Genomic DNA, 23,808 nt, shown 5'->3' on the forward strand with positions numbered 1-23,808 from the left:
GATAACACTATTGTGAAACTTTCTCCAGCAACATTAAAAAAAAAAAACAAACTCTAAGCTGAGTAGTCTCAAAATGCCCTTTCTGCTTTGGCACTATCTACATTTTTGAACGTAGGAAACATTTGACTCCAAAAGTGACCTCTTAAATGTGTGAGATGTGGCTTGCTTATTCCTAGACTCTACTTCGGGCTGCATGGTCACCTCTAAACAGTGGACTAGAACAGACCTGGCTCAGGCTTGGGACGTGTAACGGCTCAGAGGAAAGAGAGAGAGTAACAATTGAGTTGACTCTTCTCTCAGGACTTTGTAGTTACTCTGCTCTGTAAATGAGGTAGAAAAACTCATATCCCCATATCAGAGACACATCAGTACAGCTGGGATAAATTTATCCATTGCTATACTCAGGCCTCATAGTTTCCTTTAAGCTTCAATCCTCCTCTGGCTCAGTTGGACCAATGGTGTAGCTGCTTTCTAAGTTCAACTGCTTATGAAGTTCAGCATGTCTCTCCAATATGTCCTGTCAGTTTCCCAGTTTTCCTTCCTAATGTGCACAGCACTATTGAGGAATCTCTTCAGCCTCCCTGCTCTATGTACCTATTTAACATTCCTCTTAAGGTCATGTTTTCCAGTCTCTCCCTTCATCTACCTTCTCTCTTTTGCCTACTCTTTGCTGGCAGCCAGGTCATATGTTTGAATGATTTTGCTCAGTCACCAGCCAGAATAACATCTTCCCTGAAATACACGACCCATTTACACTGATCTTTTCTCTCAGTTCAACAAAGAAGAAGGTCTAGAAGCATTGGGACAGTTTTTCTGGGAAGGCAAGGATCTGGATGCTGGATGGAAGGCAAGGTGATCTGCCAATAGGTAGACATCATATCAGATTCCCAGGTGATTCTAGTGGTAAAACAACAACAACAACAACAACAAAACCTCACTTGCCAATGCAGGAGACATAAGAGTCACAGGATCAATCCCTGGGTCTGGAAGATCCCTTGGAGAAAAGCATGGCAACCCACTCCAGTATTGTTGCCTGGAGAATCTCATGTACAGAAGCCCCTGGCAGGCTACAGCCCATTGGGTCACAAGATTCAAACATGACTGAAGCAACTTAGCATGCATGCAGACCTCCTATCACTAGGGCTGAACATAGAGCATTAGATAGAGTCAAGGAAAAAAACCCCAAAACAGACAGTATTGCTTCTCGGCTATACTTTCCAACTTGATTCAGGCCCTGAGGGGTACCAACATTACATGAGTGGTAAATTAAGACATTAGGGAAAGTAGCCATGTTCTGGAGGCTTTTCAAATCCTAAAGATCAAGTATGCTGCTACTTACAGCTCATAAGTGTTGTCTCTCAGTCTCATGTCAGACTTTCAAGTGCTGAAGACATGGAAGGCCTCTAACACACTGTACATGCATGGACTTTCACTTGTGTTTGGTAAGATTAGGAAGGGCAAGTTCTGCATTCCTTCAGCTGTACCCAACATTTTGTGGGTCTCGGGGGGCGGGGGAGTAATAACACTTATGACTTCTTGAGTTCCTAATTTATGCCAACTGCATACTCTGACTGGTACTGGCTGCCTGGTGTTGTGTGTGAGAGGATTCTGGGCCTGTGACTTGCTTCTCTGGTAGAATGTCATGAAGGACTGTCAATGTCTGTCATGGGCTCTGGAGCAATAACTGCACCATGCTGAACATGTATTTGTTGCCTCTCTCCTAGACCTTATGATCCTCACAGTGGTCTTCAATGTAGATATGATTATATGCATCCTACATGTAAGGAAACCAAGCCCCTACCTCCACTTCAGAACATGTAGTCATGCCCACTACTGCTTTTTACTCTTTCTCCCCTCATTCTAAAGCTCTTTTCTTCCTATACTCACCTTAGGTTCACCCTCCTCAATACAGTCTCTCTGACTACTCACACCCTTACAACTTATTCATTCCCTGAAGAACACATGATTGTATGTTCTTTCCTTTAAGCTCCCTCAATACCTTGCACATCCCAGGTGGTGCCTTCAATGCAGGGGACAGAAGAGCCATGGGTTTAATCCCTGGGTCAGGAAGATCCCCTGGAGAAGGAAATGGCAACCCACTCCAGTATTCTTGCCTGGAGAATCCCATGGACAGAGGAGCCTAATGGAGTTGCAAAGAGTTAGACATGTCTGAAGAGACTCAGCACGAGGCTAAAATTGTGATAAGAAAAATCAGACCTGGAATCCAGCCATGAAAATCTTGTCAAAGTGTTAAGAAGCTGAATGAGAGCAGGAAATAGTAATTCTGTAGAACTGATCTGAAGTTGAAGGAAGGACCAGCAGGCATTAGTATCACCAGTTTTGGGCTTTCCATTCAGTATCTTCCCTACTTCCTGAAACCCCATGAATTTAGTGACTTTTTTTTTTTTTTTTGGCAAGGCAAAACAAATGATGATGTCTGGGTAAGACTTCTTTACTACTTCTAGGTTCAAAATAGCAATCTGGGGGAGTGCTTTGCATAACTGAATGTGTACCTTGTCGTGTTTTGTAAGAATAATGAGATAGCATTTTTAAATTGGGACCATCTCCATAAATCTGGGTGGAGCTATCACCATATCTATCTAATCAATACATGAAAATATTAAAAGAATAACCAAAAAGGAATGATTATGTTCTCATCCTCATGGAGCTTCACTGTCTGTGTGTATAGAGATTTAAGTATCTTAAAAATCACTTTAATATTCATTATCACATTCCATTTTGACTGCAATTTTATCATTTTCCAGGTCAGAAAATTAAGGTACTGAGATGTTAAGCAAAATCAAGGGTCAAAGGGGAAACTTGGTACATGTGTAACTGTTTCTGAAGGGCTCTTGGGGGAAATACATATTCTCAGAGACAAAGGAAGGAGCTACCTGAAGATATATTTGGGAGGGTGAGGGTAGAAACTGGATGATTGCCTCCATGAAGTAATTTATGAATTTCATATATTGGAAAAATGTAAACAGAGTTAGGATTACTACTCAGAGAGTTATTAGAATGGAGACTCCATGAATTAGATAAAAGGAAGGCACCATGAAGATGCCTCATTTCAAATCATTTCAAAGCTATAGATTCTATAATTTGCTTGAGCACACAGCTAAAAGACTGGCAATGACATTGACCATCATTGTATGTAATCTAGAATCTGATCCTCAGATCTACAGCCAACCTTATCCATCTTGTCCACCTACCTCACAGCTCCTGTTACTACAGAAGACTCAGTCACTAAGATACAGCAGGTTTTGTTTACCAATTTGAGGACTTAGCTTGGTTCCTCTGTTCATTCCCCATGCCTCCATCATTTTAAAGAGCATATACTGTTTCAAGTAAACAATTAGCGGAAGAATGGAAACATTCTGATCTGCAGATCTCAAATAGTCATAAAATGAGCTCTTTAAATTTGAAGTGAAAGGTCTTCTCATGCATTCGTGCTCCCTGCCGCCTCTTTCATCTTTAATTCATTAGTGCAATTCACTTAGTGCTGAACACCACTTGCAACTGATGAGCTGACAGAGCCTAGCCCACTTAGATTTAAACTTTTTTTTTTTTTTTTGCTTTGCCAGGTCCCTGTGGTATGCAAGCAATCTGCAGCCCTGCTCAAGGTGGAGAAAAATTAATATAAGCAACTTAGTACATATCATGTTTTTCAATTATAAGAAGCAACTTTAGAGATGAGGAATTTAAGGCTCAGGAATTGGAAAACTATTCAGGTCATGTTATGACTCTCTTTGCTAGGTTCCAATCCCAAAGCTTTCCAGTTAGCCTTTCTTTCCTCTCCCAGGCTTGACTATGAATTAACACGCAATGCAGGGATTATAAGAGTATAATAGGAAGAGGAAGAGTATAATAGTATAAGAGGAAACCTTTCAAAGTATTCAATAACTGGTAACATCCCACACATATCCAGAGCATTCTGTTTGATCTAAGTCTTCTTGTACTGTCTCATTTATCATCTTTCTAAACTGCAAAGTAAGCAAGGCATGTATTCAACACTCCCACCAACAGATAAAAAAGAATTGTCTAAGGATATATAACTATTTATCTTCCCTGGTGGTTCAGATGATAAAGAATCTGCCTTCAATGAAAGAGACCCAGGTTTGATCCCTGGGTTGGGAATATCCCCTGAGGAAGGGAATGGCTGCCCACTCAAGTATTCTTGCCTGGAGAATTCCATGGACAGAGGAGCCTGGTGGGCTACTGTCCATGGGGTCACAGAGAGTTGGACATGACTGAGTGACTAGCACACTTATACAACAATTTAGTATTAGATCTTGGACTAGAATCCTCAACTCTTGCTCCTAACAACACTGCATCCTGAAAGTAGTTTGAAACAGTGAAAAATTATGGGCTTGGGAGTTAGATAGAATTTAGATTAAAATCCCAATCTGAATTCAAAGCTAAAGCTTTGAGACTTTGGACAAGTTACCACTCTGAACCTTAGTTTTAGTATCTGTAAAATCTGTAGTGCAAAGTAGCTGTGATGAGTTGAGATACTGTGTATAAAACTCTTGGTATTCAGCAGACACCAATGATAGATGCCCCTGATGACATGTTTTCCGTAGACACTGAAAGGTTACCTTTCAAACATCCCTTTCACCAGCTCCAGTGTCCTCACCATCTTGGGGGAAGGTAATTCTTGGTGTCGAGCAAGTGGCTTAAACTAAGTCACTTAGCATAAAAACCTGTCAGTTTTTCTCCTTTGTAGCAGTCATAGCAATTGTAATACTTGTAATTAATTATTACATGCTTGTTTTTCCTTGGAAGAAAAGTTATGACCAACCTAGATAGCATATTCAAAAGCAGAGACATTACTTTGCCAACTAAGGTCCGTCTAGTCATGGCTATGATTTTTCCAGTGGTCATGTATGGATGTGAGAGTTGGACTGTGAAGAAGGCTGAGTGCCAAAGAATTGATGCTTTTGAACTGTGGTGTTGGAGAAGACTCTTGAGAGTCCCTTGGACTGCAAGGAGATCCAACCAGTCCATTCTGAAGGAGATCAGCCCTGGGATTTCTTTGGAAGGAATGATGCTAAAGCTGAAGCTCTAGTACTTTGGCCACCTCATGCGAAGAGTTGACTCATTGGAAAAGACTGATGCTGGGAGGGATTGGTTGGCAGGAGGAGAAGGGGACAACAGAGGATGAGATGGCTGGATGGCATCACTGACTCAATGCATGTGAGTCTGAGTGAACTCCGGGAGTTGGTGATGGACAGGGAGGCCTGGCATGCTGCAATTCATGGGGTCACAAAGAGTCAGACACGACTGAGTGACTGAACTGAACTGAACTGTTTTTCCTACTGGACTATGGGTTAATCAAGAAAGGAGTCATGCAGTTTCACTCTGTATCCCTAGGTCCTAGCATACTTCTTTACACATAGAGGCATTCAGTAATTCTTTGTTGAATTTATAGTGTCTGCCATTAGATAGGAGAAGGCAATGGCAACCCACTCCAGTACACTTGCCTAGAAAATCCCATGGATGGAGGAGTTTGGTAGGCTGCAGTCCATGGGGTCACGAAGAGTCGGACATGACTGAGCGACTTCACTTTCCCGTTTCACTTTCATGCATTGAAGAAGGAAATGGCAACCCACTCCAGTGTTCTTGCCTGGAGAATCCCAGGGAGGGAGGAGCCTGGTGGGCTGCTGTCTATGGGGTTGCACAGAGTCGGACATGACTGAAATGACTTAGTAGCAGCAGCAGCAGCAGCAGCCATTAGATAGTAGCTAATTGGTCTTACTGTTTCCCATTCCTGATATAACTTCTATTATTTGTCCCTGAAGTGACTGAACAAGCTAGCTCTGCTGCAGTGCATATCATCATGTTTTTGCATTACAGATAACCTGAGTTAACTAGATAGAAATATAGACAAAGAAAGACTTGTGGCAGTAAGACTAATGCTCAGGAGGAAGATGTCCCAGCCCTGGAGTTATGGTGACCTTAGCCAGAGCAGTGAGAAGTCTTAAAGACCCTTGAGAATATAGCCCATCAAGCTCCTCTGTCCATGGGATTCTCCAGGCAAGAACAGTGGAGTGGGTTGCTATGCCCTCCTCCAAGGCCTCTTCCCAGCCCAGGGACTGAACCCGCATTTCCCACATTGTAGATGGATTCTTTACCATCTGAGCCACCAGGGGAAGTCCTGAGACTGTACTACAGTTGGGCAAATGGGTCATTTAGTTTGTGGCTACTCTCTTCTTAGAAGAGTTCCAGATATGTCTAGGCCCTTAGGTCAAAAAAAAATATCCATCAGATTTGGAAAGAAAATGAATACAAAATAATCCAGGCAAGAATTATTTAACAACATATTTTCAACCACCCTTAAGTGAAGACAGAATTATTTACCTCTCCCATTTTGTGCCCCAAACATAGGCAGGTTGCAAGCTTCAGCAGTGGAGCAGATTCTGGAGGATGGAAAAAGGCCAAATAGGAAGTAGTGGGAATCTCTAGCATCTTAAGTAGCAGCAGCAACCTTAGTTCTGTGGTCTGACTGCTAGAGTGCTCCATTTTCACTGGCTGACATTCCCCAATGCCCTGACACTGACTGGGACAGATACCAGGTACAAGGTGATAGAACTTGGGGCTCTGCCAGCTCAGAGCTCTGTAAACTCAGCAAGTTCATATCCTTGAAGCTCATGTGGCCACTAATATCTACCACAGAGGGCTTTTACATAATAAATCTTGGTTGAGTATCTGTAATATTCTAGGTGCTGTGTTGGGAACTGGAAAGCCGTCCCCATGGAGCACGGGCATTCTAGAATTATTGAAGCAATGTTATGCAAACTGCTTGTCTCAGAGCCCGGTTCATAACAACTGCTTATAGTTATTATTTTAACAGCCTGAAATATAAGAATATGATGGTTAAGAGTCCAGGCTGTGGAGTCACACCGGGGTTCCAGTTCTATCAGAATGTGAGCTCCACATATTAGTCAGGAGAACTTGGGCAAGATTTTTTAATGTTACATACCTCAATTTCTTGGCCTGTAAAGTAACTAATAATGATCTTAACTGTTTTATAAGCTTGGAAAGATCATATAAGAGTAATATGAAACTCCCTGTAAGTCTTCTCCCTCTGAGAGGTAATGACTCAGTACATACACAAGTCTAGTTGGACCAAAAACAAAAGGCCTTTTGAGGAAAGTATCTCTTGAACTGCTTGAAATTTGTCTGGAGTAAAAAGAAAGGTAAATGGAAGAACTATTGTTATAGGGGCCAAAAACTGATGGCACTCTAAGTACAGATATTATGGCAGTGAACTACTTCATAAATGACAAATAGACAGCTCCCTTCTTCACATCCATCACAGGTGAGAAAATGCTGTCACCAGATTCATGGCCTTTGCTCATAATAAACTCAAAATGCCCTCTTTGCAAAGCCCTTCTGTCTTGAGCTCCAGATTTCAGTAAGGTCACATCTACTTCTCCATCTTTTCTCATTGAATCATATTTCCAATAAGACTTAACTCTTTCCACCTACTTGTGTACCTGTGTTCTTGGTGACCTCTGTATTGAGGATTGGCAATGTCTGTACTGACATTGGCAAATAGAGTTCCCAGAGGATAACTGGGGATGCAAAAGGACCAGCAGTAACATGATTCTGCAGAAAGATGGGCTCTGCCTGACCTTAAAAAATCTGAAAATATATTGCGGATATAATTTACACATAATAAAATTCATCAATTTAGTATGTGGAGTTAATGAGTTTTGACAAATGTGTGTGTGTATAAACCACCACATTTGAGATGTAAAATATTTCCATTACTTCAAAATTCTATCACATTCCTTTGCAGTCACTTTCCCCATCCTTGACCCCAGGTAATCATGAATCTACTTTCTAGTTGTATAGATTTGCCCTTTCTGGATATTTCGTATAAATGTAATCATACAGTATGTGGTCTTTTGTGATTGACTTCCTTTACTTGGCATGTTTTTGAGGTATATCTATGTTGTGGCATATATCAAGACCTCATTCCTTTTTATTGCCAAAAATATTTTGTGGTATGGATGTAACACATCTTTTTTTGCCTTACTGATGGATATTTAGGTTGTTTGCAGTTTGGGGTCATTACAAGTAAAGCCACTATGACCATTTGTGTATAAGTTTGGGTGCATACATATATTTTCATTTATCATGGGTTAAATACTGAGGTGTAGGTCATGTGGTAAGAATGTTTTACTTCATAAGATAGTGAACAAAGTGACTATACTGTTTTGTATTCTTATCAACAGTATACGAGTATTCCAGTCATGCACCCTTGCCAACATTTGGCATTGTCAGTCTTTTACATTTTATTTGTATGGGGTTTTACAGAAGCTCCTAAAGAACATTGAGCCATTAGATCTTTCTGCTATTGGCTGGTCACTATCATCCTACCTTTATGTCCTTTGAGAAATATGGTAAGAAGTGGGAGGAGAAGCTTTATTTATTACCTAGGGATAGGAAATCAGTGGGACTTCTCTGTTGGCTCAGATGATAGAGAATCTGCCTACAATGAGAACCGGGTTCAATCCTTAGGTTAGGAAGATTCCATGGAGAAGAGAATGGTTACCCACTCCAGTATTCTTGCCTGAGAATTCCATGGACAGAGATGCCTGGAGGACTACAGTCCATCGAGTCACAAAGAATCGAACACAACTGTGTGACTAACATACACAAATTGTGTGGCAATCAGTAAAGATGCCTGTACCTATCCAGAGAGCCCTCATGGGAGGCAGTCTATAAAGAACAAACAGCAGTCGTATGGAAGATGCAAGGAGGAAAATTTGGGATTCCTATAGCATAGAACTTACTAGATTTTAGAACTACCTTATAAGAGAGTGAACTTTAATAATTAAGGCCCTTCCTATCACTAGGCATTTTCAAGTAGCAATTGGATGAACATTTCATGGGGATGTTCTTAAGCAGATTCATATACCAGGAAAAGGTTAGATGAATATCCTCAGATATTTCTATGACACTGTGAAGCAGATAATATTGAAATTCTGTGCCTTATGATTCTTCATTCCTGTTCTCTGCCCTTTCACCTGACTTCTGGCTAACCCACAATCCTTAATTCCACAGTAGCAGAAATGGCTGGAAATCAATCTTCACTAGAGTAAGCTAGAGATTTCCTTTTTCCAGAGTGTCTGAGTTGTAGTATGATCCCATATAAGAATCTCTGATGGTAGAATTTCAGACAAAGCAACAGGCAATAAGTAAGATGTTTCAGGTAGAATTTCATGCCTGATGTCACTCACATTAAACATAGCACCTAGATGATCATCTGGCTAATAATGTAGCCCTTGAGGGAAGTCAAAGGGAAAGAAAGCAAAGCTTCCAAATTTGATTTTCAAATCAGGGCTACTTCTCCTCAGCTTTATTTTCACATCCACATAGACCTGACTATCAAATTGTCCATCTGCCAATTCTTTCTTGTATCCAATGTCTTCTAGCACTGATATGGTACTGTATGTTTTTAGAATACTGCTTACATCGACTGACAGCTTATATATATATATATATATATACATATATACATATATACACACACACACACCCATCATGAATGATGTATCTTTTATTAATCTTCACACTTCAGGTGTCTGTCAGACTGTCAAGTCTTCCTGTCTTTTATAAGAATGTGTCATCATAAAGGAAACTTGTTGTGATATGCCACCAGGCATCAGGGTTTCAGTCTGCAGGGAGACCTTGAAGCAGTGCCAGAGTAAAAAGTTCCCAGTGATATCCCTTGTTACTTGTACTTGTTTTACTTATTTGTACATTAATTCAGTCAAGTTTGGCCAGCATTGCAGAGGATATGAGAATGCTGCAAACTGGCTATTAACCTCACTATTGACACAGTGTTGCCAAAGCAATATTGCATTTAAGATCCCCATACTCCCTACCTTTGATTTAGTGGTAGTGGTTTAATCAGCGTAAAGCCTTCATGACTCCATCAGTATTGGTTCAAGAACCAGTGTGAGACAGCAAAAGAGACACAGATATAAAGAACAGACTTTTGGACTCTGTGGGAGAAGTCAAGGGTGGGATGATTTGAGAGAATAGCATTGAAACATGTATATTACCATATGTGAAATAGACAGTCCAAGTTTGATGCATGAAACAGGGAACTCATAGCTGGTATACTGGGACAACCCAGAGGGATGGATAGGGAGGGATGTGTCTGATTCATATCAATGGATGACAAAAACCACTACATATTGTAAAGTAATTAGCCTCCAATGAAAATAAATAAATTAAATAAATAAATTAAAAGAAGAACCAGTGTAAGTTGAGGCTTACAAGAGAAGCCTATAAGGAGATGGAGCTATGAGGAACTGGAGGAAGCTGATAGGTTTACCTTCCTGGTTCTGGGCTCTGTATGGACACTCCTCATCCTTAAACTTATTTTATTTATATTTCATTCTTATTGATGTATAGTTGATTTACAGTGTTGTGTTAGTTTCAGGTATACAGCAAGGTGAATCAGTTATGCATATATATATATCAGTTAAACATATATAGTTGTACATATATATATATACTGTGAATCAGTTATACATATATAGTTATACATACATACACATCCATGTTTTTAGATTTTTCCCATATAGACTATTGAGTATAGAATATCAGAATATTGAGTTAGAATATTAGAATATAGAATATTGAGTAGAGTTCCCTGTGCTATATAGTAGGTCTTTATTAATTATCTATTTTATATACCATAGTGTATATATGTCACTACCAATCTGCTAATTTATTCCTCCTCCCCTTTCCCTGTGGTAACCTTAAGTTTGTTTTCTACATCTATGACTCTATTTCTGTTTTGTAAATAAGTACATTTGTACCATTTTTTTAAAAATTCCAAATATAAGTGATATCATATGGTATTCGTCTTTTTTTGTCTGATTTTTCACAGTATGATAATATCTGCTGCTGCTGCTGCTAAGTTGCTTCAATCATGTCTGACTCGGTGTGACCATATAGACGGCAGCCCACCAGGCTCCGCCGTCCCTGGGATTCTCCATGCAAGAACACTGGAGTGGGTTGCCATTTCCTTCTCCAATGCATGAAAGTGAAAAGTGAAAGTGAAGTCACTCAGTTGTGTCTGACTTTTTGCAATCCCATGGACTGCAGCCTACCAGGCTCCTCCATCCATAGGGTTTTCCAGGCAAGTGTACTGGAGTGGGGTGCCATTGCCTTCTCCGATGATAATATCTAGGTCTATCCATTTTGCTGCTAATGGCATTATTTCTCTCTTATGGCTGAGTAATATTCCATTGTATACATGTACCAGGTCTTCTTTATCCATTCATCTGTTGATGAACATTTATATTGTTTGCATGTCTTGGCTATTGTAAATATTGCTGCAATGAACATTGTGGTGCCTGTATCTTTTCAAATTATGATTTTCTCCAGATATATGCCCAGGAGTGGGATTGCAGGATCATCTGGTAGATCTTTTTAGTTTTTTAAGGACCCTCCGTATTGTTCTCCATAGTAGCTGTACAAATTTACATTCCTACCAACGGAGTAGGACAGTTCCCTTTTCCACATATTGTCTCAAGAAATTATTGTTTGTTGACTTTTTAATGATGGGCATTCTGACTGGAGTGAGGTGATACTTCACTGAAGTTTTGATTTGGATTTCTCTAATAATTAATGATGTTGAGCACCTTTTCAGGTGCCTGTTGGCCATCTGTATGTCTTCTTTGGAGAAATCTGTGTTTAGGTCTTTTGCCCACTTTTTGATTGGGTTGTTTGCTTTTTTTGATATTAAGCTATTTGAGCTGTTTGTATATTTTAGAAATTAACCCCTTGTCAGTAGCATCATTTGCAAATATTTTCTCCTAGTTCATACGTTATCTTTCATTTTGGTTTACTTCATTGTGCAAAAGCTTTTAAGTGTAATTGCTGCTGCTGCTGCTGCTGCTAAGTTGCTTCAGTTGTGTCCGACTCTTTGCGACCCCATGGACTGCAGCCTACCAGGCTCCTCCATCCATGGGATTTTCCAGGTAAGAGTACTGGAGTGGGGTGCCATCACCTTCTCTGGTTAAATGTAACTAGGTCCCATTTATTAATTTTTGTTTTTATTTCCATTACTCGAGGAGATGTATCCAAAAAGATATTGCTGGGATTTATGTCAAAGAGTGTCTACCTATGCTTTCCTGTAAGAGTTTTATAGTATCTGGTCTTACATTTAGGTCTTTTTAATCCATTTTAGGTTTATTTTTCTGTATGGAGTTAAAGTGAAGTTGCTCAGTCGTGTCCGACTCTTTGCGACCCCATGGACTGTAGCTTACTGGACTCCTCCATCCATGGGATTTTCCAGGCAAGAGTACTGGAGTGGGTTGCCATTTCCTTCTCCAGAGGATCTTCCTGACCCAGGGATTGAAGCCAGGTCTCCCACATTGTAGGCAGACGCTTTTACCGTCTGAGCCACCAGGGAAGTCCTATATGGTGTTAGGGAATGTTCTAATTTCATTCACTTACATGTATTGTCCAGTTTTCCCAGTACCACTTATTGAAAATACTGTCTTTTCTCCATTGTACATACTTGCCTCCTTTGTAATAGATTAGGTGACCACAGGTGCATGGATTTTTCTCTGGGCTTTATATCCTATTCCATTGATCTTTATTTCTGTTTTTGTGTCAGTACCATACTGTTCTGTTGACTGTACCTTTGCAGTATGGTCTGAAGTCAGGGAGCCTGATTCCTCCAGCTCTGTTTTTCTGTGACAAGATTGCTTTGGCTATTTGTGGTCTTTTGTGTTTCCATATAAGTTGTAAAATTTTTTTGTTCTAATTTGGTGAAAAGTGCCATTGGTAATTTAATAGGGATTGCATTGAATCTGTAGATTGTTTTGGGTATTATAGTCATTGTCACAATATTGATTCTTCCAGTCCAAGAACATGGTGTGTCTCTCTATCTGTGTCATCTTTGATCATCATCAGCATCTTATAGTTTTTGGAGTACAGGGCTTTTGTCTCCTTAGGTAGGTTTATTCTTTTGATGTAATGGTAAGTGGGATTGCTTCTTTGATTTCTCTTTCTGATTGTTCATTGTTAGTGTATAGAAATGCAAGAGATTTCTGTGTATTACTTTTGTATGCTGAAACTTTACCAAATTCATTGATGAACTCTAGTAGTTTTCTGGTTTTCTGTATATAGTACCATGTCATCTGCAAATGCTGACAGCTTTACTTCTTTTTCAATCTGGATTCCTTTTTCTTCTCTGATTGACATGACTAGGAGTTCAAAAACTATGTTGAATAAAAGCGGTGAGAGTGGGCACCCTTGTCTTGTTCCTGACCTTAGAGGAAATGCTTTTAGTTTTACACTGTTGATAAAGGTAAGTGTTAGCTATTCTCAAAATATTTGATAGAATTTGCTAGTGAAGTCATCTAGTCTTGGACTTTTGTTTGTTGGAAGTTTTTAAAATCACAGTTTGAATTTCAGTACTTGTGATTGGTCTGTTCATACTTTCTATTCATTTTTTCTTCAGTCTTGGAAGCCTTTCTAACACTGTGTTCCATTTCTTCTAGGTTGGAAAATAGTTGCTTATAGTAGTCTCTAATGAGCCTTTCTGTGGTGTCAGTTGTAACTTTTCCTTTTTCTTTTTGCATTTTATTGATTTAAGCCCTCTCCTTTTTTATCCTGATGAGTCTGGCTAAAGGTCTATCCATTTTGTCTATCTTTTCAAAGAACCAGCTTTTGGTTTCATTGATCTTTGCTATTGTTTTCTTTGTCTCTATTTTATTCATTTCTGCTCTGTTCTTTATGATTTCTTTCCTTCCACTAACTTTGGGTTTTGTTTGTTCTTCTTTCTCTAGTTGCATAAGATATATGCTTAAATTGTTTGAGATTTTTGTTGTTTCCTGAGGTAAGATTGCAATGCTCTAAACTTCTCTCTTAGAAACTGTTTTGGCTGCATCCCATAGGTTTTGGATCATAATGTTTTCATTTTCATTTGCCTCTAGGTATTTTTTTATTTCCTCTTTCATGTCTTCAGTGCTCCACTGGTTGTTCAGTAACATACTGTTTAGCCTCCACGTGTTAGTTTTTTTTTTTTAACATGTTTTTCCTGCAAGTGATTTATAATCTCATATGGTTGTGGTTAGAAAAGATGCTTGATATGATTTCAATTTTCTTAAATTTGCTGAGGCTTAATTTGTAGTCCAAGGTGTGATCCATCTTGGAGAATGTTCCATGTACACTAGAAAAGAAAGTCTATTCTGCCGGTTTCAAGTGGAATGCCTTATAAATATCAATAAGTTTGGTATATTGTGTCATTTAAGACTGTAAGTGGAGTGTTTAAGTCCCTCACTCTGATTTTGTTACTCTCAGTTTACACTCTTATGCCTGTTAGTGTTTGCCTTATGTATTAAGGTGCTCTTATGTGTATGCGCGTGTTAGTCACTCAGTCGTGTCCAACTCTTTGCGACCCCACAGATTGTAGCCCACCAGGCTTGTCTGTCCATGGGATTTTCCAGACAAGAATACTGGAGCGGATTGCCATTCCCTTCTCCAGAAGATCTTGACCCAAGGATCGAAACATGGTCTCCTGCATTGCAGGCAGATTCTTTACCATGCTCCTATGTCCAGTGCATAAGTGTTTACATTTATGTCTTCTTCTTGGATTGATCCCTTGATCATTATGTAATGTCCTTGTTTCTTGTAACAGTATTTTATAGTCTATTTTTTCTGATATGAGTATTGCTACTCCAGTTTTTTTTTTCCATTTTTGAAGGGTTAGCTTTTTCCATTCTCTCACTTTCAATCTATATGTGTCACTAGGTGTAAAGTGGGTCTCCTATAGAGAGCATATATATTATCTCATTTTTTATCCATTCAGCCAGTCTATAGCTTCTGCAGGCTTTCTGATGGGAGGGACTGGAGCCTGCCCTCTGGTGAGTGGAACTGGGGTCTTGGCCCTCTGGTGGGCAGGGTCATGTCAAGGGGTGTGTTTTGAGGTGGATGTCAGCTCCATATGACTTTAGGCAGCCAGTCTGTTGATGGGTGTGCTATGTTGCCATCTTGCTGGTTGTTTGGCCTGAGGCATTCAGCACTGGAGCCTATAGGCCCTTGGGTGGGACTGGGTCTTAGTGCCAAAATGGGGACCTCTGGGAAAGCTCACACCAGTCAATATTCTTTGAGGCCTCTGCTAGCAGTATTCTTGCCCCTTGACCCCATAATTAATTACAGGTGCTCCTCCAAGATCCCTATGTATGTCTAGCTCAGGTTGCTATGGAGGTGCTGCTTTGTACGTGCCCTACAAGAGTGCAGTCCCATTTCCCCCAGCCCTGTGGAACTCCTATACTCAAGCCCCTCTCCCTCTCAAGGCTATATGTTCTGTAGGTTCTTCCTACCAATGCCAGACCCTCAGACTGTCTTGGAGGACTATTTTTATGGGGAAATAGCCCTGTGTAGCCTATGCGGGTTTAATATCTTTTGGTGCAAGGACTGTTTTCACTATGGATATCTGCTGCCTCCTTCCTCAGGACATGCTGGCCATTATCCCTTTGATAGGAGATGTGACTGATTTTGTGGTGACCAGAATCTGCACTGAATATTGAGTGGGGCTTCCCTTTTGCTCTGTGGTTGTCACTGCCCCACTGCCCTGTCAGGGGTGGGGTATGCTCTGTTGTTGTTGTAGAGGTTCCCCCCAGATCGGTTTCTTAGCTGTGTTTCTGATATGCAGTGTGAGGTATGTGGGATCGAAGTGTTCCCACTAGGAGAGAAATCACTGGGAGAAAATCCACTGAGTATTCTTCTTCTGGAGCTGTTTACCTGTGGGTGTGCTCTGCTATGTCACCTTTCACCCATTCTGCAAGTTCACAAATTGTACTAATTGTCACTGCTCTTGGCCCCACCATAACCATGGATATGCTGGTAATTGGCTCTAGTATCTCACAGGCATTATTTTCACCAGGCAATTAGTGTAGATCTACTGAAGTCAAGTCCCAAGACTGCAGCCATCTTGCATCTGGGCCTGCTGTGGGTGCTATAAAGGAAGCTCAGACTCTGGGCTGTAACCAGCCCTTACATGTACATGCCCACAAAGCCACAGTTGCTTAAGCTAGACCCATCTCAGCTTCAAGAGCACTTGTGGTCTGTTCAGATGTTCTGTGGGCACTGAGTTCACAAAGCCAGCAGTAAGGGTGTAAATCCATGGTTCACACAGTCATGATGGGAGATTTCAACTCTTCTTGCTTAGCTGCATGTTTCTGGGGCTCAACTGTGGTTTCAGCCCCACCTCTGCTCATGGGCCATCCACTGGCATCTGCTAGTGAGGCTGCCCAGGAGCACACTAGCCTGCCCAGGTGCAAGGGGCTGAGGCAGCCACTAACCAGGGCATATGAGCCTATTTAGGCAGGAGCTCTGCCCAGTGCCTGCAGAGGGAGGGCCAGCATCTGGGGAAAGATGCTGCAATAGTGGCCTCACCTTCACGTGCTATTCAACAATGGCACTTCATTTCTATGGTGCCCTGGGCTTTTTCCATGAACATTCCTGGTTGTAGAATTCCTCACTCCTATCTCTTCAGGCTATCTCTTTGCAGCCAACAGCAGTCCTCTCTCCCAACCCCATTTTCCAGCACCCAGCTCCTGTCCACAGCAGTGGATACACTTCTCTCTGGGGCCATAGGCTATGGCACAGACCATCTGTGTAGGTCTCACTCTGTCTGGCCTACCACAAACTGGTTGCTGGACTGTTCTCTGAGTCCCCAAAGCACCCCCCTTCTGTCCCAGTTGATCTCCCTGCTGGTGTGGGGGCTTCCCTGGGTGCAGGAACCTCTCCTTCAGCTCCCCTCAAGGGCACAGTTTCCATCCTGCTTCCTCTTTTTTCCCTTCTATCTTTCATCCTACCCAGGTCTTTCTTTTTCTTTTAGGTGTCCAAGGTCCTCTGATAGTGTTCAGTGGGTGCTTTATGAGAACTGGCCCATTTGTAGATGTATTCTTTATGTATTTGTGTGGAGAGGTAAACTCTAGGTCCTCCTACTCTGCCATCTTGACTCATCCCTTCTAGAATTCATTATTTTAAAGCCTAATAGCTTCTATAATCTTGCAAGTGACTGAACTTTTCTGGTTTCATGACCCATAGTTTAATACTACCTCTCACAGGCCTTACCACTTAGTGAAGGATAAGAGGCCTGAAACACAAGGCCTCGGTTCAGTTTGATTGAATGGCTTCTCTATCAGCAGATTAGTTGGGAAGGAACTTTTTCTCAAAGCTCTGGTTAGTTAGTAATGACAACCAGCTAATCATTACTTTTTGTTTTAATTAATTTCTTTTTATTGAAGGATAATTGTTTTACAGAAGTTTGCTGTTTTCTTTCAAACCTCAATATGAATCAGCCATAGGTATCCCTTCCTTTTGAAATTCCCTCCTATCTCCTTCCCCATCCCACCCCTCTAGGTTGATATAGAGCCCCTGTTTGTGTTTCCTGAGCTATACAGCAAATTCCCGTCGGCTATTTTACATATGGTAATGTAAGTTTCCATGTTACTCTTTCTGTACATGTCACCCAACTTTTTGTTGAATCCCTGGCAATTCCTTAGGCTCCAGAGTCATGACCCAAAGTCAACCTGTGTTCGTAAAGATGAGTAGAAATTTTACAAAAACAAAAATCATCTTTGAAAAATGACAAAAACAGGTATTCAATGGCTTCAGAGCAATGGCCTTTTGTACCAGCTTACACAGCATGAACTGAACCTGCCCTCAACAATAATGTTAAAAGAAACCAAACATATGGTGGATATGGGTTCCAAAGAAAGACAACAAATATAAACACCACTATCACAAACTCCACTCACAAAGTACTACTTTGGGGCTGCATGCTACACTACTTTTACATCAGTAATTTCATTTAGTCATGAAAAGAAGCCAATGAAGGCATTCTTAGCTTCATTTTACTGATGAAGAAATTGAACCTGAAAGAGTAGGGGCTTGTCCAAGACCCCACAGTGAGTAAGTGAGTGGTAGAAACAAAATTCAAACCCAAACATAACACAAAAGCCCTATGTTCTTAACTAATTGTGCTGAACTGTCTGGTAGAGATGACCTGGTAACAAATATGCTGGAGTTGAGAGAAGCATCAGTTCCTTAATTGGTGGAAACCCTTCCATTCTTATTGCCTCTGCATCCTTCCATCCATTGTTTGCCATTCCATTGTTTCCCAATAATTTCCCCAGGGCAAAGATGTAGAAAGCTGTGATGGCTGAGATAAAAATGTATGCAGAAGCCCATGTGTAACATAATTTGGAGGATTTTCTGTGGAATTTGTTCATCTCCATTATAATTAGTATGTGAAAGACATTGATTTTCATGTTTTATAGATGGCAAATTTTGAAAGACATTGATTTTCATGTTTTATAGATGGCAAATTTAAACAATAGAGTATCCACTATGGGGCTCAAATACCCTCAACAGCAGTCCGATGTTTCTTGTTTAGTAGGCTGTTCTGTGACTTCTACTGGGGCTCCTGGTTGACTGCTGCCTTTGTCTGAATGGTGAGGAAATGGCCCATGCAGAAGAATTAATGTTTGTGACCTGTTTTGTGTCTAATAGCCTAAAAGGTCCCATCACTTCATGGGAAATAGATAGGGAAACAGTGGAAACAGTGTCAGAATTTATTTATTTATTTTGGCTCCAAAATCACTGCAGATGGTGATTGCAGCCATGAAATTAAAAAACATTTACTCCTTGGAAGGAAAGTTATGACCAACCTAGATAGTATATTCAAAAGCAGAGACATTACTTTGCCAACAAAGGTCTGTCTAGTCAAGGTTATGGTTTTTCCTGTGGTCATGTATGGATGTGGGAATTGGACTGTGAAGAAGGCTGAGTGCCGAAGAATTGATGCTTTTGAACTGTGGTGTTGGAGAAGACTCTTGAGAGTCCCTTGGACTGCAAGGAGATCCAACCAGTCCATTCTGAAGGAGATCAGTCCTGTGTGTTTTTTGGAAGGAATGATGCTAAAGTGAAACTCCAGTACTTTGGCCACCTCATGCTAAGAGTTGACTCATTGGAAAAGACTCTGATGCATGGGAGGGATTGGGGGCAGGAAGAGAAGGGGACTTCAGAGGATGAGATGGCTGGATGACATCACCAACTCGATGGACGTGAGTTTGAGTGAACTCTGGGAGTTGGTGATGGACAGGGAGGCCTGGCATGCTGCAATTCATGGGGTCGCAAAGAGTTGGACACGACTGAGCAACTGAACTGAACTGAGCCTAAAAGAACTGACTGAAAGTTATGCTGAACACAGAGCTTAGGTTATACTTCTCAGTGGGGCTTCTCACTGGCCAGAGAAGCCAGTGGAAATTTACTCTGGGATTTCCATAATGATAAAATATTCTTATCAAACCTCTGACCTAATTCTTTTGTCAAAGTATAAAAGAAAACATGAAGCTTGAAATAAACATGTAGTTCCCTTAAAAAAAAAAAGAAAGAAAGAAAAGAAAAGTGCCTTATCAGAGACTGCCAAGGAATTATCTGATTATTCCATATCTCTCATCGATTTCTGTAAGTATACACATCATATCATATTTGCTTTCAGAAACACTGTTCTGCGTTTGTGAGGAGGCTGGTAATTTTATGAGACTTATTGATTTTTCTGAAATAACATGACTTAGCCCGAAACACCCATACTCACAGATGAGGAAATGAGAGCCTTGGCACTTTCAATTATCAAGATTTTTTTTCTTCCATTGTGAGGTAGAGATTAAGATTTTTTTAAAATATCTATGATTTCTCCATTCTACCATTTTATCCCACTTCCATTTTTCTCATTAAACATCCCTAGCAAATCAATTTTGATAAAGAAGTGAAACAAAGTTAATTTAGGAGAAACCTCTGGTATGTTATTTATAATAAATTAAAACATATGAAAAAATTTTCATTAGAACATGACCATCTGATAAATATCCTTCTTAAAAAGGTAAAAGAGAAAATAAGATATGTGTGCTTAGATTTAACAGACTATTATCATACCCTTAAGGGGAAAAAAAAAAGCTTAAAAAGAAAATTTTAAAGCCTTTGTTTATACTTTGTCAATAGTTCTCAACATAATAGCCCTTGGCTCATTTTGGCTTCTTTCTAGCCTCTGCCTCACACTGAGTTTTCCTTCAGCTTCCTCTCTGGGAACCTTCTGCTTCCTTTCCACCTCCATTACTCCTGCCAAAAATTAGCTTGAATCTAAGAGAAGTCAGTTACTGGAGATGGGCCATGAGGGCATGGGGATTATTTAGCAATCACCTCTTTCAAAATTGTTTCCTTTACAAAATGTATTTCCTTAAAAAAAAAAAAGTTCCAAAATAATGTAATGTTATTTCATAAAACTCTCAAGAAGATAAGAATAGTAAGTACATAGAAGTTGTATCATAAATTATAGACAATCACACAGAGGCTCCAAACACATGGAACTGTCTTCTTGAGAAAAAAGCAAATGGATACATAGCTGATATTCAGTGTGAGTATGTTTTGAAGAGGAACTTAAACATGTGTAAGGGGTTGTGAATATTTTGTGATGCTTGGTAGTGCTGGTGGTACATGAGTATTGGTGTGGCTTTACCTAGGGATTCACTTACTAACATGGTGCAGAAGATCCATGATGGATCTGGAGGGCCCAGAATACAACTAAGAATTTTAGGTACAAACTTATTGCTTTAGTTTTGGCTTCTAGTCTGGCATGTAAGGAGCTGAGAAGTTGCCACTCCATTCTAACAAAAGTAAAAAGCTGAAGAAACTGGGAAAAAAGTCAATACTCCTCTTAGGTCTGATAAAGAAGTAAGGTCACAGGGCAAACCACTGGCTCCCAAATTGGAGAGATACATGGGGAATTCAGAGAATCATTATTTATCAGATCAGAAACCCCAAACAGAAACCTCCATGGAAACCAGTTCTGGGTAGAAAAATCTGGACTATAATGACAAATTCCTGGAGGCTCGATGTGGACAACTCTAAGAGTTAAAAACAGGGAGGCCCAACCATAAGGAGAATCACATTTTTTTGAGTTTTACCTCCATGAACTCAACTTGGTTCTTATAGTGAATATTGGAGAAAAATTCCTTCAGGTTTCTAGCAGGAGGGTAAAAGGAACAATTATGAAATATGCCAAAACAGTCTGCTTAATATGGCCTACCCTCATGAGAAACTATTTTACCAGAACCTAGCCTGCTGGGGTTTTATCAGAGCCCAATCAGCTTGGGAGAAGTGAAATAACCAATGTCAACCTCCTCTAGTCTTCCATATGGGGAAAGGGAAATATAAAACTCTAGGTCTCTCTAGCCATCCTATCTCACCTAAGGAGAGAAAGACAAAACTGAGAAGCACTGGTGAATCTCACAGTCCAGAGACAGAGAGTCCTCAGAAGACTGAAACTTAATCATATGACTATAGAACGCTTGCTCTTGCCCCACAGCTTACCTCTACATTACAAAAAGTCTGTTTACTACAGTTCCTTTTACAAGTACACCATGTATGCTTTTCAACAAAAATTTCAAAACACACTAAAAAGGTAAAAAACTCAGTGCAAAGACACTGAGCAAGCATCACAACCAGAGTCAGGTATGGCAGGAATGTTGGAATTATCAGGAGAGTAACTTTTTAAAAAAACTATAATTAATATGCTAAGAGCTTTAATGAAAAAAAGAAAAAGGTAGACAGCATGCACAAACATGGATAATGTAAGAAGAGAGATGGAAAGCCTAAGAAAGAATCACATAGAAACGTTAGAGAGCAAAAGTCTCTAAAAGGAATGAAGAATATCTTTGATGGGCTCATTAGTAGACTAAACGTGGCTGAGGAAAGAATCTCTGAGTTTGAGGATATAACAATAGAAACTTCCAAACTGAAAAGCAAAGGGAAAAAAACCTACAAAAAGCCAGAATGTCCAAGAACTGTGGGACAAGTACAAGAGGCATAACAGATACGTAATGGCAATACCAGAAAAAAAAAGAAAAAGAAGCATTTGAAGCAATAATGCCTGAGAATTTCCCCAAAACTAACGTTAGACACCACAACGAAAATCCAGGAAACTAAGAGAACACTAAGCAGGATAGTTACAAACAAACAAACAAGCCCTTATATTTAGACATATTTTCAAACTTCATATAATCAGACAAAGTACAAATCTGGAAACAAGCCAGAGGAATAAAACACCTTACCAAGAAAGGAGCAACAATAAGAATTATATCCAACTTCTTCTCAGAAACCTTGCAAACTAAAAGAGAGTAGAGTCAGGGGTTTCCCTCTTGCTCCACTGGTTAAGAATCCATGCTTCTACTGCAGAGGGCATGGGCTCAATCCCTGGTCGGGGAACTAAGATTCCATATACCTCACAGTGCGGCAAAAAGAGAGAATGAACTATAACATACTAAGGGAAAACACCAACTTACAATTCTGTACCCTTTGAAATTATACTTCAAAAGTGAAAGACTTTCTCAGATAAACAAAAATCGAGGGAATTTATTGCCAGTAGGAGGAGAGCACAGCAACCCACTCCAGTATTCTTGCCTGGAGAATCCCATAGACAGAGGAGCCTGGCAAGCCACAGTCCACAGGATTGCAAAGATTTGGACATGACTGAATTGACTAACATACACACATTGCCAGGAGACTTATCCCCTTACAGATAGAACTATAAGGAGAAATAGATTAATCCACTATAATGTATGGAAACTTCAACATCGCTTTGTAAGAAGCAGACTGATCCAGCAAGCAAAACATCAAAAGTACACAGGTGAACTCAACCACACCATCAATCAACTGGACATAAAGAATCTAAAGATTACTTCATCCAACAACAGCAGAATACACATTCTTTTTAAGTACACATGAAACACTCACCAAGATAGACTATATCCCAGGCCATAAAACACACTTTAAATTAAAAAAAAAAAATAGGGCTAAGATAATATATCCTCTAGTCAACAACAAAAATATAGCTAGAAAATCCCCAAATGCTTGAAGATTAAACAGCATGCTTCTAAATAACATATATTAAATATCTCGAGAAATTTTATTACATTTGTAATTAAATTAAAGTGAAAATGTAACTTACAAAAATTCACACGATGCAGCAAAGGCAGTACTAAGAAGGACGAAACTAAGGACAAAGCTAGTCAGAATGAAATAATAAATATTAGAGCAAAAAAAATGAAATAGAGAATAACAAAACAATAGGACAGATTAATACAATACGAATAAGCAAAATTGACAAACCTTTAGCTAGGCTAATCAAGGAAAAAAGAAAGGACCCAAGTAAATAGCATTATAAATGAAAGAGGAGACATTGTAACTGATACCACAGAAATACAAAGGCTTATAATACAGTAATATTAACTATACATCAACAGATTAGACATCCTTAAAAATTAATAAACTCCTAGAAAGAAACATACTATCTACCAAGATGGAGGCATAAAGAAATGGAAAATCTGAACTGCCAATAATGAGTAAGGAGACTGAATCAATAATCCAAAATCCTCCACCAAAAAGAGTCCACAACTAGATGCTTTCACTCGTTAATTTTTCCAAACAATTAAAGAATTAATACCAGTCCTACTCAAACTCTTTGAGTTGATGCTTTTGAACTATGGTGTTGAAGAAGATCTCCTTGGACTGCAAGGAGATCCAACCAGCCCATCCTAAAGGAAATCAGTCCTGAACATTCTTTGGAAGGACTGATGTTGAAGCTGAAACTCCAATAATTTGTCCACCTGATGCAAAGAGCTGACTCATTTGAAAAGATCCTGATGCTCAGAAAGATTGAAGGCAGGAGGAGAAGGGGACAACAGAGGATGAGATGGT

General features: G+C 39.9%; 1 long non-coding RNA gene across 2 annotated transcripts in view; it reads right to left on the bottom strand.

The window, feature by feature from the left end:
- The window catches only part of LOC132658857 (uncharacterized), a 427,659-nt gene that overhangs the window by 22,663 nt on the left and 381,188 nt on the right, over positions 1–23,808 (bottom strand). Inside the window, exon 3 of one of the 2 annotated variants that reach the window (XR_009598941.1) lies at positions 1,605–6,419. The exons of the other annotated variant lie outside the window; for it this stretch is intronic. This is a non-coding gene — a long non-coding RNA (uncharacterized LOC132658857). Of the gene's footprint in view, positions 1–1,604; positions 6,420–23,808 lie in introns of those variants that run through there. 2 annotated transcript variants of the gene reach the window in all.

The sequence above is a fragment of the Ovis aries genome, chromosome X, assembly GCF_016772045.2.
Source record: "Ovis aries strain OAR_USU_Benz2616 breed Rambouillet chromosome X, ARS-UI_Ramb_v3.0, whole genome shotgun sequence".
In the NCBI taxonomy this organism is placed as follows: Eukaryota; Metazoa; Chordata; class Mammalia; order Artiodactyla; family Bovidae; genus Ovis; species Ovis aries.